The 16454-nt window shown below is 36.3% G+C and overlaps 2 long non-coding RNA genes across 13 annotated transcripts in view; one reads left to right on the forward strand and one right to left on the reverse strand.

The window, feature by feature from the left end:
- Positions 1–16454, forward strand: part of LOC135321303 (uncharacterized) — a 277107-nt gene that overhangs the window by 154415 nt on the left and 106238 nt on the right. The gene's annotated exons all lie outside the window — the stretch shown is intronic.
- Positions 1–16454, reverse strand: part of LOC105092120 (uncharacterized) — a 207766-nt gene that overhangs the window by 85721 nt on the left and 105591 nt on the right. For all 10 annotated transcript variants that reach the window (XR_010380944.1, XR_010380949.1, XR_010380950.1 and 7 more), the window contains exon 4: positions 10691–10762. This is a non-coding gene — a long non-coding RNA (uncharacterized LOC105092120). The remainder of the gene's footprint in view (positions 1–10690; positions 10763–16454) is intronic.

Genomic DNA, 16454 nt, shown 5'->3' on the forward strand with positions numbered 1-16454 from the left:
CATTTTAGTATTTTTACAGTTATTATTCTATTTTGAATACTTTCCTTTTATATAATATCTATTCCACTGCTTCACTTTCTTCAAGACTCTACTCAAATGCCACATTACCTGGGTCTTCCGTGTCTTCTGTACATAAAACAGAACACAGACACACATTCGGAACTCTTTATCCTCTTTATATAATGTGTATCTCTTCAAATAATTCGTTTACTTTCTATCTTCAGACAAGTTCTTTTCCCGTTTTGGTTCTTCATATATTTCAAGTGCTTTACTGGTGCCTGGCACATTATACGTTCTCGACATGTATTGTTAAATGGATGGATGCAGTAATGTTGGAGTATTCCAGATTTGCTATTCCTTAGCTATCTAGTTCTAAGGAGTTAAAAAAAATCATAACTTTCTAGGCTAGTTTTAAACTTTGAAACAAGGGAAAACCATTTAAACCCAATTCAACTAGCTTAATGTATTTATACAATCTTTTTAGGCACAAAGTGCATTTTTCTTTTAATATGTGATTATCTTGTTATTGTTGGTAACATTTATAGACAGTAGGGACTAACAGCAGAAATTATAAACAGTATTCAGAAAGGGGAAGAAAAATAGGAGCAGTGAAAACAAACGTATATGAGGATAAATGACGGTGGAGAATAGAATTGACCACAAAGTAAGTGAAAAGTCACATAAATAAAATCCCAAGAAGAGTGAATTTTTTGGTGTGGATTCCTTGAGGATTATTAGACCTCAACACAATACAAGATACCTATTCAAGAAATATCTACTACAAAATCTTACTAAAATATAAGAACTGAAGTTACAAGAATTCACTATACCAAGTTCTCCATTGAAAATGAGATTTTTTAGAATTACTTTATTTAACATGGCAAGAAGCACCATTGTATTTTTAAAGTATTTTAATTTAAAACCTTATTTAGATAACTGTGAGATAACGGAAAACATATGTATGGATCTCTTCCCCGCCTCCTGGCTCAGCGCTCCCAAAACTCTTGTCATGGCCTAAGTGGTAAGAACAGCAGGGGCACCTACTCTCCCAATGTTTGTCTGAGCCTGTCCCCGACACAGGCCCCCTATAACCCTTGTGAAGTCCTCAGTGATGAGAGCGCTAGCAGCATCTGCTGATCTGATGAGATACTCTGTGTGGGCTTCTGGATACCTCCTGGATGGCAGCTGGTTGTCAGAAGGACCAAGCCATGATTAGAAGCTTGGAATTTTTTAGCTCCACCACCCATTCTCTAGAGAGGGGAGAGGGGCTGGAAATGACATTGATAATTGTTTATGTCTATGTGAGGAAGCCTCCATCAAATCCCAATAGGATACAGTAGGACTTGGGAGAGCTTCCAGGCTGGTGAACACATGGCACAGTGCTGACCCCTGAGGAGGCTTGGAAGCTCTGTGCCCCTTCCCACATGCCTTGTCCTATGCATCTCTTCTGTCTGGATGTTTATCTGTATCCTTTATCAAATTCTTTAATGAACTGTGAACATAAGTGTTTCCCTGAGTTCTGTGAGCCTCTCTAGTGAACTGCCTGGATCTGAGGAGTGGGCCGTTGAAACCTCTGATCCATGGCCTGGTCAGAAGCACAGGTGATAGATAACCTGGGCTTGTGATCGGTGTATTTGTGGTGGATCGGGGGCAGTCTTATGAGACTGAACCCTCAACCTGTGGGATCTGACATGAACCCAGGTAAATGGGGTTAGAATTAAGTTAAATCGTAAGACAACCAGCTGGTATGTTAGAGAATTGCTTGGTGTGGTGAAAATCCTCCACACGTTTGGAGACTCACAGGGAAGAAAGACATAGTAGGGAGGAACTGGCTTGTTTCCTATTTTGGAGGGAAAAATCTGTGGGTTTTTTCCTTTACAATAACTTTTGTGGATATGTACTTTTATACAAAAGGACTTATTTTCTGATATTAAAGGGCCAGTGAGACATGATTAGATTCTATTCTATGCAAAGTCATTTTCATGGTTGTCTTAACAACATGGAAATTATAGGTTTGGACTTATAGCATTTCTATCTAAAATCATCGTAATTGTGTTCACACAGACCCTTGGGAAATCACAGATATAAGGATCTTTAGGTAAGATGGGTATAAATAAACTGCATTAAATATTTTATTAAAAATGTAAGAATTTTAGTAAATCACCAAAATATTGTTCAGTTATAAAATATAAATAAGGAAATAATAAGGACTCTGGAAACAGGGGAATTTAAGGAAAAGAAACATCTAGCATTAATCTATATACTTTGGACTCTCCTTGTACTGAATCTTTCCTTATTTGTCACAAAATTACCACCAGTGTTTTTGCTCAGCTGGCCACCTTTTCCCATAGAGCAATTACAACTATGAGTTACATACAGGTGTTAGACAACCAGAGTGTAACTGTTTTTTCCCATTTGTAGTGGAGGCAAGTGGAGGCTTAGATATCAGCGGCTAATGATTTACATTCAAATAAATGTCCTTAAAGCATCCTTCATCTTATTCTTAAAACTCTTTCTTTTTTTCCTCTTTCTTTCTCTGAGGTCAGAAGCATTTAGAGAAAATATTTGGAGAGTTTTCTTTTATTTATTAAAATTTGTCTTCTATTTAATAATATGATGATTTTTACCTTTGAATCAATCATTTATTTAGTGAATATTTATCAAATATAAACAAAATACCTGATACTCTGCTTGTTGCTCAGGATAATACCGAGAGCCAGAGAGAGTATGTTCCTGGGCCTATAGTGATCAAACCCTAGCGAGGAATAGTGTTAACCGAGGCACCGAGACGATACTATTGAATGTACTGAGATAGCAGCCACAGATAATAGAGGAATTAAATGATTGATTTTTGGTGGAGAGGATGTAAAATGAGTGAAAAATTGAAACAAATGGGTAAGTTTTTATTGCCAAAAATTTTCATTTTGACAAATACAAGTAACTTAGGCCTACATTACCCTGATAATTGTTTCCATTATTCCGCTTTGCAGATATAAAGTAATTGAGGGGGCAACTGTAACAGCTTGAGGGCCGTCATGATGGGGCTGCTGGCTTCCCTGAGTAGGTGAGGCTTGAGAGAGAGCAAGGCGGGGGCCGTAATGTCTTCTATGATCTAGCCTCGAAGTCATGCACCATCGCTTCTCAAACAGACTGTTGGTTACATGACCCTATTTAATGTGAGCGAGGACTGCGTAAGGGGGTGGATGCTCTGAGGTACCACCTTGGAAGCTGGCTACCACATTCAGAACCATTTCATTTACTCTTTCTTTGAGACAGTTTCCATTCAAAATCTGTTTTACTTAAAATGAGTGGTGATTACACTCAGCATGTTTGCAAATCTGTGTAACAGATGCTATCTTGTATGGAGTTAGATAAGTTCTTCTAAACCTTAAGGCAAGACCCTCAGTTGTACTTATTTTATTTATTATGTGATCTAAATTATTAAAAGTCTGTCTCTGTTTTGGAAATTCCTAAGTTGTCTTTTGTCCCTAATGTTAGCATGTTTTCATGCAGTGAGTTTGAAGTTTAAAATGGTATTTTTTTAATTTACAGATTGCTTTTTCCTAACCCTTTATTTTACATATGAAGTTACAAGATCCAGAGAGGTCAACTAACTAAGGTTGTGAAATTTGGAATAAAATTCAGGTATCATGACCTCTAATCCTTTTCCTTTCCTTTACAATTTGCTAGCAGCTGAATAGATTTCAATAATTTCATGCCAGTATAAGAAAGTATTCATAAATTTAGAATTAGAGATTTGCAGGCTGTTTATAATGGAACACTTCACAATGCCAACAGCTATAACTCTTCCTGTATGATTACCTTGTTTTCATTATGCTGGCATTTCAGCTCAGCATTTCAAAGACCTAAAACAATGAAATAGGACTTCCCTCAGAGAGAAAACAGAAACACTAAAACTGTATAGGGAAAATTGCAATTTTAGAAATGTATTGATTTCAAAGTTCTGACAACAAAATAAAATTTTAAGAATCTGTATGATGTTGTTTGACATGCCATACTGAACAAATGGTAAGACTATGGAATCATCAGATTTAAAACAGACACACATATGTTGTTCCTTCAGCCCTTCATGTCTACTTAGCCACGTAGGTTTGAAAATATCATTTATTCTTTTTCAAAAGGAAAGATTTTCCTCTTCCCAAACCAGCTTATTGGTGCTAGAAGCAGTATGCTTAAGGGTTGAATCACGTTAGGAGTTGTGAATCAACCATAAACTGAAAATTAATTTATCAGTGAACAAAAATAATGTGGATACAATAGTGGATCACCAGCTACTAGACTGAATTATCTGCTTGGTGTGTTAGCATATGATAGAACATTTTGCGATTCTTTAGCACTTCCTTTGTTCTTGACTTTTTATTCTTTACAGTAAGATTTAAAAACAAAAGAAAATGCCACAAAGCTAAATAAGATAAAATTACATACTGGAATACCTTAAGCTTTGCTTTTAACTGATTGTCTTATCAGAATAACTGCTCTGCAGTAGCGCATCTATAAAACGACCATAATGGAAGGAAGAAAACAGAACTGCCTTTTAATTTCCAAAGTAAATGCTTTGTAAAGAGGGAGAGACTTCTGTTTGTAGTCAGAATTTAGTATTTACCATTTAGTATTTACCACCAAATATATTTCAGAATACAGCTCCACTTTAAAATAAACATTCATCTTAGAGCAGTTTTAGATTTAGAAAAAAAACCTGAATAGTCAAAAGGGTTGCTATCCACCCCACACCTAGTTTTCCTTATTATTAATATCTTAACATTAGTACAGTACATGTGTCACAATTATTAAACCAATAGCTATGTATTATTATTATTATTATTATTATTATTATTATTATTATTATTAGCCAAAGCCCACACTTTGTTCAGATTTCCTTACTTTAAATGTCCTTCTATTTCCGGATCTCAGCTAGGATATTACATTACAGTTAGTCACCTATCCACTGATGACACTCTTGGCCATGAAAGTTTCCGTGAGTTTTCTTGTTTTTGATGACCTTCAGAGTTGTGGTCAGCACTGGTTAGATATTTTGTAAAATGTGTCCCTACACAAGTATGTTTGGGTTTTTTCCTCATGGTTAGACTGGATTATTTGTTTTGGAAGGAAGACCACAGGAGTAAAGAACAACACTTTTCAAAAGCACATGTATAACTGATTGATCAATGTTATTATAACATCCCATTCTATTCATTATGAGTTCAACCTCATGTTTTCATGACTTATCATAAATCCAGACAGTCTCATTACTCAAGTGTGTGGGGTTAACTTGATTTTTACAAAGTACAGATGCCTACAGACGAGATCGATAAAGTCTATAGGCTTTTGTACGTGTTAATAAAAAAGTCTGAATAAAATACCAGTTTTCTTCATAAATTTTGGAATTTGAAGCCCTGAAAATTATATTCAACTTGATGACAGTAATATAAATGTCATCTCCATTTATTATAAATCTATAAATACTTCATGTTATTTTTTCAACCAGAATAAATTTCCTAAGCTAGATTCTCTATGAATTAGTTTAGTGATCCCTTATGAATGGTATTTATTTCAAATTTTATGACTTCATCTATAAGATTTTTTCTCTCATAACTAGTAAAATTCAATTTTGATTAAGTTCTGAATATATTAACTATGTTGTCTATTACTTTTGCATAATTATTTCCTAACAGTGGAAATTCAGAGGACATGTATATGCATATAAGTCAACTGCTGTGGAGGTGCTAACTAAATATATGAAATGTAAGCACCTTTATGAAGTATAATAAAATTTTGAATTATACTTAACATTATATTTTAGCTATCATATAAGTTAATAATATGTAAGATAGGAAATCAAGTTTAATTTTTTTTTTGTTTTGAATCTGTTTTCCTCAGAGTAAGTATTATTGTTAAGACTGAGAGAAACTGAAGAATTCTGTATAATGTCCCTCTATATATATACCGTTGATACAGCAGTAATCACAATGGCTGAAACATTCCTTTGCAGAAAGCATCCAAAGCATTTAATTTTCCTTTGAAAAGAGAGGTTTTAAGAATGAGTGTGGAAGCTAGTAACTGCTGGCAGTACTAGTGGGTTGAAACACTTGACCTTGGGTTAAGTATAGTTTGGACAAAGATTCTCAAATTCAGCCCAAGATGTTGTTAAAACACAGATTTCTGTTTCCCATCACTAGAAATTGTGATTCAGTTGTCTGGCAAGGGACCTGAAAATTTGCATTTTTAACAAGTCCCAAGTGATGTTAGCGCTGCTCTTCTCCAGCCACTTCATACTTAAGAACCAGAGGCTAGTGTATGAGATATGCTGATTTAAAACAAATAGACTGCCAGTTATCTCTCCAGCAAAAATGAGTTCCTTTATGATCAGCAAAGGATTGTAATTCAGGGTCTGTAACCAAGGCAAGGCATTTGCAAGTCCCTAGCATAAAGAGAGAATTCTCTTAGAAGAAAACAAATTTAGAGGGCTATAGTAAACAGAGTCCATGGTTTTGCAATGTCTGAGTTGTGACTCTCTTGTTAGCTCATGCCAGGAAAGAAGAGAAGATCTTTCTTCTTCCTGAAGTATTACAGGGACCAGAAGGAGAAGAAATCTCCTTTCTTCTTCCTTCAGATAGTTGGACTCTGCAGTCATCATATGGCTTGACAACTCCCAATTTTGGTCTCTTGACTCTATTTAATTGCAGTTTCTGTTTATTACTTTTTTACATTTCCCCCTTTAGGTCTTGTTTAGGCCCCAAATTCTATGTTGTTCTTTTCCTCCCATAAAATAGGGTCGGGGTTGTTGTTTTTAAGTAAAACACACAGAGGTTCGGCCATAGAGAGAAATTTGGAATCTAATGTCTGCAATAGCCAACTAATCCTAGGAAATCTCATAGTCGGCACTTAGATTTAGTTTTTGGAAAACTTAGAACACCATGAAACATGTCTGGATCTAGGTGTAGCCCTTCTTCTGATATCAGATGCCCTAAATATCGAACCTAGGTTTGGGCAAACTGCAAGTATTTTTTGTTGTTGTTTTTGGCAACCTCGTGTCGCTTTAAAGGTTTCAGCTTATAGCTTTCAAGCTCTATCAAGTACATGCTGTCTTCCTGTGAAGAGGGTACAGAACAAGCACAAAGAAGCAAATCACCCATGTACTGTAACAAAGTAGAGCCCTGGGGAACTTTTCATCATCTAGATCAACTTTCAGGATTTGTGTGAAATAAGGACTCTCAGTAAAACCCTGAAATAAGGACTCTCAGTAAAACCCCAAGGCATTACTGTCCAGGTGAATCGCTTTTCTTCCCAAGTGAAGGCAAAAAGGTATTGGCTAACTTCATCAACTGGAATACCAAAGACTGTACTGAGTAAATCCATGACAGTAAAGAATTTGCTTCCAGTATGAAACAGCAAAGTATGAGAATCAGGAACAAGAGGATGCAGAGGGATCACAGTGTTGTCTATTGGTTGCAAGTCCTGGACTCACCTCCACCCTCAGGCTTTAGGCTTTCTCACCAGTAAAATTAAAATATAAATGTATCTCACCATATAAAATATACAGGGACCAGCACAGGGGATAATAAGATCTTGAGCCTTGTAATCTTCTATTATGGCTTTGTGCTTTGAAGGGCTTCTCTACATAGAGGATATTGATTAAACGTGGGCACAAGTTTTGAGAGATCTCTTTGAATCTTGATGGGATGTGCTCTGTGAATTTTACCAATATCAGCTGGAGATTTTGTACACAAGGCTTGTGGTAGCTGTCAACAGGGACAAATGATCAGAATTTCCAGAATCAACTCTAGTACTATCAGAGATGGAGCAAGTAAAAGGTGTCAAAAGAGCATTTAGTTAACTTGGTTGGCTGTATGAGGACCCCTGCAGAAATCTAGAATTATTTCCCCCTTTAGGAGAAAGAAACTCTGGCATGATACTTCTCTAAGTCTCTGCCCAATAAATGGATGGAGGCAGAGGAACTAAGGAGAAAAGGGGGAGTATCTCTCAAAGGCCTACACAAAAGGGAACAGGTTCAGCGACGGGGACCCATGGAGGTCTATGAGGCATCCTATTTGCACTGTTTTGTACTCTGGGGCAGGGACTGGTTACAGCAGTGGGGTAGAGCACCAAGAGTGTGGCTCTGGTGTCAGTTAGGGCTGGAAGAGGCTTATCCTCAATCTGGAGAAATGTTTCTCTAAAATGATTCTCTAAAAAGATGGAAGATTGGGAAGATCCCCTGTGGTTCCTTGGAGCTCTATCATTGATAACTGGAAGGGCATTAGAAAGGCTGCTTTAAGGGTTGAGGGTGGCTGAAGACTTAAATTTGTCTAAAAGTCTCTTTCCATGTCCTGGCGCCTTGTGATAAAGGCAGAAACTAGGAAGGTTTTGCTTTCATTTAGAAGCCTTCAGTTGCGAGATCTGAAGATTAAGAATTTTGGTGGTCTTCTCTGGAGGTGACTCATCTAAAGTATGAGAGAGCTGATTTGCTGGATTAACTAAATCTGGAATGGACATAGTTTCTCATTCCATCCTGGTCCTTTTTTACTAAAAGGGAAAGGTCCTGGTTCAATCCATTAATTAAAATAGAGTTAGAAGCTACCTAGGAGGTATCAACATCTGAAGAAAGCCAGAATTTTCTTTAAAAATAATCTGAAGTCAATTTGTTTACCCCAAAAGGTAAAGACCCCAGTTCTTGTCATACCCGAAAGACAAGTTTGCAATCAGGAGATGGTGCGTTGTGCAGCGAAAGATTTCAAAGATTTATTCAAAAGAAAAGGAAAAAGTACACCCCCAAGAATGGGAGGTGGGCTGATCCAAGGGAGGAAAAAGTGGTGATTTTTGTCCCCCCTTTCTCTTAATACACTCGCCTAGAGGTAGTCTCTTGATTGATTGATGGCTCTTGTCCATGGAATTCTTAGTCATGTTTGGGCCCTTGGCACATGTCCTTACCCATAATGTACACAGAAAAACTCGTGGAAGGGGGTGCCAAACTGCAATATTAATTATAACACAGTAAACATTGGTCATGTCTGGTTAGGTTAAGTCCTTTCTGCTACCGTGCAGTCGTGGCTGTTGGGTTTTAACCAGTTTTGGGGGGTTTTTTTTGGTCTAGTTTTTTGGTTTTTTTTGTTTTTTTTTTTTTTTTTTTTTTTTTGCTGGCACTTATTTAGAAGTTAAGTCCCTTTATGCTGGAGGGGGCATAATGCCACCTTCTGGACCATCCTCCCTCCCCTCCACTTACCTAACTACCTAACAAATTGTAACAGTCATAAATCATTCATCAGATTATTGTGTTCAAGTCTGAATTTTGTTTCAATGCACAGGCTTTGGAATGGCCCTAAGAATTGCCTGATGAAGTTGCCTAGCAATTACCCGAGCCCAATCATGTAATAAATTAATAGGCTTGTTTCCCAGTTGTTATTCCAGAAACCTTTCAGGAATTTCCCCAATTAGCAATTTTCATCCAATGCTGGGCCTGGGTTTTACCAGCAAGCATATGACTGGCTGGTACAAATCAGAGAAAGGTTGGTAAGTTTGAAAGACTGTATTAATTCCTCAGCAAATTTTGTGAGGCTTTTTGGTTACTATGGGAAAATCTTTGATGATGGCTCAGTTTAGCTTCAGTCCAGGGAATATAAGAATTAAGGGTTTAGCATTTGGATCCTTAGATGCTTTAAGGGATAGATTCTGATAATTTCTGAGGATAATGGAATGGGGAGAGGTTCAGAGAAAAAGGGAAGTTCAGGGAGAGAATTAGTGTGGGGGAACTGAGGGTACAGAGGAGACAGAGGTGGTATAGAAAGGAAGGAGGAAGTCGAGGCCTCCGCATGAAGAGCTGAGGGAGAAAGACAAGATGGTGCCTGAGGCAGAACTTGAGACAAAGGAGCCAAGGAAGAAGAACATGAGGTTCTGGAAGCCCATTTTATCTTTATTTAATCTTTCCTTTGCATCAGTTAATCTTAAAGTCATATTTTATAGAGACAGTTTTAGGCTTCTAATAACAGTTGGGAGCCAATGAAAATAGGCATTCCATTCCATTTTGGAAATTTTAGAGCTATGGTAAAGTAAGTTGGGGGATTTTAAAACTTCCCCATAATGACCTTTGATGCTCTAAATTGCCTTTGGTTAGGTTGGTCCATTTGGAAATGTACATGAGGAAGGACTGTGGTTTTCTAACATAAAATTGGCCAGGGTTTCTGTAGCGAGAAGGGAGTGCCCTTAAACTATTGAGATAACTGGGATGCCATTGCTCAGAGGCTTTTCTCTAGAGTAAGAAAATAATTTTCAAACAGACTAGATAGCTCAAATAGCCTACACAGCCAAATAACCTGCAGGTCTAATACCAGCCAGCTCGAAGGGAGTAATCTGATCCTGGAGAAGCCAAACCAGAATCTGCTCAGTACAGTCCCTGTAAAACAGCCCCTATTCCAAAATGAATGGTCCAGAGGCTAGCCAGTTTTAGTTGAGACAGCCTGATTTTAAAATCACCCTGAAGTGTCAAAAGTGTATGTACACACCAAAAACAGCCTTGACCAGAAAGGACAAATTCTTAAAATAGATCTTGAATAAAACCTGGAGGGTTTTTTAAATTGAAAAGAGGGTAGAAGCTGGGATCCAGGAGAAAGATTTACCCTCAAACCCTGGGGTCAGCAAGAAAAGCAGTGAGCAACAATGGGCTTAATGGGTTCCTTACCTGTTTGCTCACCAGCCTCAGAGCTGTGAAGGGTCTTCTCTGGATCCCCGTATCAGTCACCAAAATGTTGACCTAAAACAAAGAGATCGCCCATTGATTTTTCAGCAAAAATGGGTTTATTTGTAATCAGCAATTTGAGATCTGCAACCATGGTAAGCTACATGCAAGTCCTCAGCAAAAATGAGAGGAGAACTCTTTTATAAAGGGGAAAGGAAATTGGGAGGGCTATGGTAAACAAAGAGTCTATGAGTTTTTGTTGGCTGAGTTGTGACAGTCTCTCACTGGCTGAGATCTTGCCAGGAAAAAAGGAGGAATCTCTTTTTCCTGTTGAGATTAGCTATCATCATACAGCTTGAGAACTATCCCTTCTGGTCTCCTGACTCTATTTAATTGAGGTTTCCATTATTAATTTTTTTTTTTTTTACAGGTATTATACTCTTTTACAAGAGAGGGTATCTTTTCCTTTTGGGGATGGTATTCTTGGGAAGAAATTTGGTAAATTAATTAAAGAACAAATTCCAGGGGAAAAAATGGAGTCAGTTCCTCCAAAATTTAAGTAGTCTGTCATATAAAAATCAGCTGTCTGTCCTCATATTCATATAATGTATTTAAAAATACCATACCCCAAAAGGCATAATGGCCATATATCACTGTGTTTCTGGATGGACTTTGCAATCAGTCTCCAAAAATACTTCACTTAATGAAGCTCAATCAATATATATATATATATATACATATTTTTAGGTTAGTGTTCTGAGCATAACAAAGATGGAATGTATTTATATGGACAGAAAAGTAGATTAAAAGAATGTAGAAAATGAAAAAACGTAATAATTCTATGTTGTTAAAATCCTATTTTCCTACTAGTTTTGTGTTATTGAAGTGATATAAATTTATTTTTCTATCTTGTTTAAAAAGAAGGTATCAATTATTTTTTCAGTGATGCTGATTATTCTATTAAAATTGGTTTCTGAAGTGGTTTTCATATAATTTAAACAATCAAAGGTACCATTTCTAGAAAATTAAATAACCGATAATGGTATATATAACATTTCAAAAAAGTTATAATCCATTACTGGCCTATTACTTTAGTTCAAGCTATCATGTAAAAGAATTAAAAAAAAAAAAGAAAATAAGTATTATTCTGTAATAGAAATATCCATATAATCTTTACATTTTACATACATTGAAATTACCTTTTGAATATTTGAATCACAGTAACAGCCAAATAATATCTGTGCTTTAAGCTAATACTATTTTTATTATTCTAGCCTATTTTCCAACAGTAAAATACCCAATTTTAAATCATCACTAGTTCAGAAATAATATAATTAATACCAAATCTATATGCCTGTGTACTACACTGTCTCTCCCTGCAATTAACTCACAGCTCTCTTCACTAAAGTATTATGATTTCCACAAAGATACTTACATTTACAAGGCTATTTTTAGTAAATCTTCCCTCACATCTTCTTTGTAATATTGCCCCAAAGCACGTTTCATCAAAAAAATGAGTTTATGGGAATAAATAAAATCACTTTGAAATTTAGTTTACATGTTTTCATACTGCAATTTCTTATTAAAAAAAAAGCATACCTTTGGGTATTTAGTAATTCCCTGGTATGTTCATCATGTACTCATTTCAGTTAAGGAATAATTACAAAATAAATCAAGCTATGGTGAGACAACAATCAAAATGAATGCTAAAATGCAATTTTCTGAACTTAAGTCAATTCTCATTAGAGTTACACAACACTACAGATATGAAATTATATGTAGAAAATGTTTAGCAATATTTTAATGAAATTTCTATTCTAGAATAAGTTATACTATATGTTGGCATAACTGCAAATCAACTTTTGCATAAGCTATAAAGAATATTTTTCATAAGTAAGTTATGTGTATTGAATGGTTGGCCCTATCATAACTGTTTTTCCTTCAATACCACTGGATGATTTATTTTAAAAAATGACTATAAATTAAGTTTAAAGTTAATTCCAATTAATTCTGATTCCTAGGGGTAGTGAAATTCCAGTATTTAAAAAATCTTAACACAAATCATAACCTATTTTCTAACATTAAACAATTCAATATTATTTAAAACTCTTTCTCAGGGTCATTTCTGAAGAAACATAAAAATTTTGGATCCATTTTGACAATTTTAAAAGTTTACTGCACCTTTTTTTTTTTTTTTTTTTTTTTTTTTGCTTTCACGTAATATCAGACATCAAATCCAGGTATAACTTATAGATCTCTTTTTGTCTGGCTTTTTTTCTCTGGTTGGAGAGGAATGAGGGGAATGAAATAGAAGAAGTGGAGGGTTTGAAGATGAGAATTTCTTCCACTGATGCCAAAGCAGGGATTTAAGGAGTCGATCAGAGGTGGAGAAAGAGGCATCAGTTTTGCTGCAATGGTCATGCAGAAATGATGCACCAAACATCCCATAAATTCCACTAATAAAGTAACAAGGGTGTTGGATGGATCCTTTTAATCATCTCTGGATTTGCTATATCAGCAATTCTGATGCACCCCTAGACACCTCTGTGGCTTTTCTGAGTCTGCCCTTCAAGTGCTGTTTAAACTGATTTATTCTACAGAATGTTATCGATGGAAAGGGATCCAAAAAGAGAGATTCCATTCACCTTAAAATTGGACCTGAGTGTCCCCCAATGGGGATAATCCCTTATGCACAGGAAATTTGCATAATCTAATAAAAATCATGTTTGTCATTTTTCAAGTGAAATTTCTTCCTAGCCTCTAATTGTTCATTAGATAATATGTCATTGAGGTCTTGTTTGCATTTGGATCTCCTGATTCTAGAATATCAGAACTTACTTTTGTAAAAATAAAATAGTAGAACTATTTAAGCTCTTGAGTAGAGGTTAGCTAATTTCCCTATGGATCCCCAATTTGAAGCATTTACATTTTCTATTAATGATAGTAACCATGTTGAAATCATGTATGCAATATGAAATCACTACAGATTCATGAACAGCAAACAACTAGGTCTTCAGTATGATCTGTTAATATTCAAATTTATTCATTTTATTAAGAAATTTCTCTAGTCACTAAAAACAATATGTCAGTCAAGGTCCTGGCAAGAAAAACAATTTAACTCCATTGATTCAAATTAAAAGATTTTAATACAAAGGCTACCTAGAAGCTAGGATTAAAGAACAAACCATGGATGATAGAGTACACGGAACCAGCAATGGGCAAGTTCTTACTCCCACAGCTGAAGGGGCTAGGGAAGAAAGCATCGCCAACGTCAGCAAGAGCTGCACCTAGGTCGTAGGACGGAGGTGTCAGCCTGGAGTTGTGGTCCTCAGGAATGCAACTAAGATACTGCTCAGAGGCACTGAAGTAGGGAGTTGAAAAGAAACATTCTGATTGGTCTCTCCCATCCTCTGATTGCTGTCAGTACTTCCCACCTACCTGATCCAGCCAAAGCAGTAAGAAATAAGAGTCTGGGAGTCTGCTGGAGGCTCTGCCTCCAGGAACACAGCAGAGGAGAGAAAACAGAGACGGGAGTGCAAACAAAACAAAACCAACAGTCATTGACAAGGTTAGGGCAAAACACAACCAACTCCCATAGAGGAGGAGGAGGAGGAAGAGGGGATGGGGGAAGGAGAAGGAAAAAGGAAAGACCCAAAGACAGAAGGAACAAATTAAAGGAAGCCCTTTTTGATACTGCTCATGCTTACCTATTTCTACTTTTTAATATACTACTTCTCCATTTTGTGAGTAGGGAAGAATTAAATGTTCAAACAGATTTTCAGAAAGGTTTCAGTTCTTTTTCTCATTTTTGGGGCTTTCTTTTTTACTTTTACCACTGAACACCACCTTGACTGAGTAAACATTAAAAGTTTCATAAGCTTTTCTGTAGCATTTCTTAGATCTTCTTCTAATATTCACTGGCATCTAATCAAAGTTTGGGCAAGCTTTATTTCTTTGGAAATGATCTGCTATTATTTCTGGATAAATCTTAAGATTCTGTCTTTCCTTGAATTTAGTAATTTAATCAAAATTAAATTTATCTTTTCAATTATTTCTACTTTTTTTTGCACAATATGTCTTTTCAATTTCAAATTGTTTCTTTATTATACATGTAGGATTTTTTCTAACAGATACTCAATATATTTTGGCTCTTTTTTTCTTCCTTCAAAAATAGTAATCATATGCACATTTCATCTTTGTTTTTTTCTTTATGTGTTTTCATCTCTAAATCATGCTTATGTTTCACCTTTTTTTTTTTTTTTTTTGGTATTCTGTAGTTTATTCTAGGCACTTCATGATGGTGAGAGAGAGGCTGCCTAAAATAAGCTATTGCAACAGAGTAGAGGGCTTGAGTTTGTGAAAAGCTACATGCAAGCTGTCAGGACACAGGATGTATGGAAATATTCCCCTCACCCCCAAATCCAGCCAAAACAAAAAACAAGCAAACAAACACGTAAGAAGAACCCATTAAAAGACCCAGTAAAGAAGGATGAGGCTTTAGTGTGTGTGGAAGTCAAGAGAGAACAAAGCCAAATGTGTCAAATAACCTGTATGTTGCTCTAACCTGTATGTTCTTTGTTACAAACTGGAATCCATCATATGAGAATGTTGTTTCTTAGGATCAGATAACCTGTAACCTAAAAAAAAATTACCTTCAGCTAGCACACAGTATACAGCGATACCAAAGGAAGAAGAAACACCGCCTTTATTCCAAAACAGTCAAGGGGATACCCTGAAGTAATCACTCATCTGTAGCACAAATCAATGTTAGTTGATGTGAATGTGAGAAAAATCTGCTCTTTTAGCCAATATGAAAGCCCTGGTTTTGCTTTTGGAAGAATCTTATGCATTACAACTCATTGTCACTTCTGAGTGAATCACGAGGAATGATACCCTTCTGGCAGAGGCTGCATAGACATACCTATTTGAGTTGGTGAAAATTGGGGTCTTACAAATTGCTTTAGGGATTGAACAATCACATGCTGCTGCAATCTGTACCTGAGGGTCCATACTGGCAAAAGAGCTCCCTCAAAACTTTCAAAGATAACCTATTAGCTTGAATCATGTGCGTGTCTCTAAACACAGCCAGGATCTTACATCAACATAGTCTTTAAATCTGAAGCTTACACTATTTCATTTACTGTGCTCTGTGTTCAGCCTGTCTAGGTTAGCCTGTAGGTTAATGGCTACTGCCTTCATCACACCATTTCACTTATCCACTATAAACAACAGTTTTGTGGTTTCACTCTGCCATTTCATGTGGCTACATAACCTTAATGGATAGCACTAAGAAAAGTTGGGGATTCAATTATATATATTGTTAAAGCTGCCACTTCACAATTTCTACTTCTAACCAAATCAGTATGTACAGAAATATGTAGCTTTTTCAACCTGGCAAGGCTCTGAGCGAGGGAATTCTCAGACAAGTTTTATTTCAGGCTGTAAGCAGAGAGCACCTCTCTTCACAAAACTGATTTTACTCCCTGGTATCTCCCCTGGCAGTCAGGTTAATGCCGCTTTCAGTTCATTCATCTCTTCTAGGACTTTACAGACAGCTGCACAAAATTAACAAAGTCATACTAACAGTAAATTTGTGCTCAAGTTGTTACTGTTGTTTTGTTTTATACTATTTCACCTACATTATGGTGTCATTGAGTATGTGGTCTGCATCCCAATGAATACAGAAGGTGATCTTGAACAAGAATTTTTCCATCACATGACAGAGGGCTGAGTGATTTTCCAACCTACAGTGAGCATGTACTCATCT

Source organism: Camelus dromedarius, chromosome 5 (genome assembly GCF_036321535.1).
Source record: "Camelus dromedarius isolate mCamDro1 chromosome 5, mCamDro1.pat, whole genome shotgun sequence".
In the NCBI taxonomy this organism is placed as follows: domain Eukaryota; kingdom Metazoa; phylum Chordata; class Mammalia; order Artiodactyla; family Camelidae; genus Camelus; species Camelus dromedarius.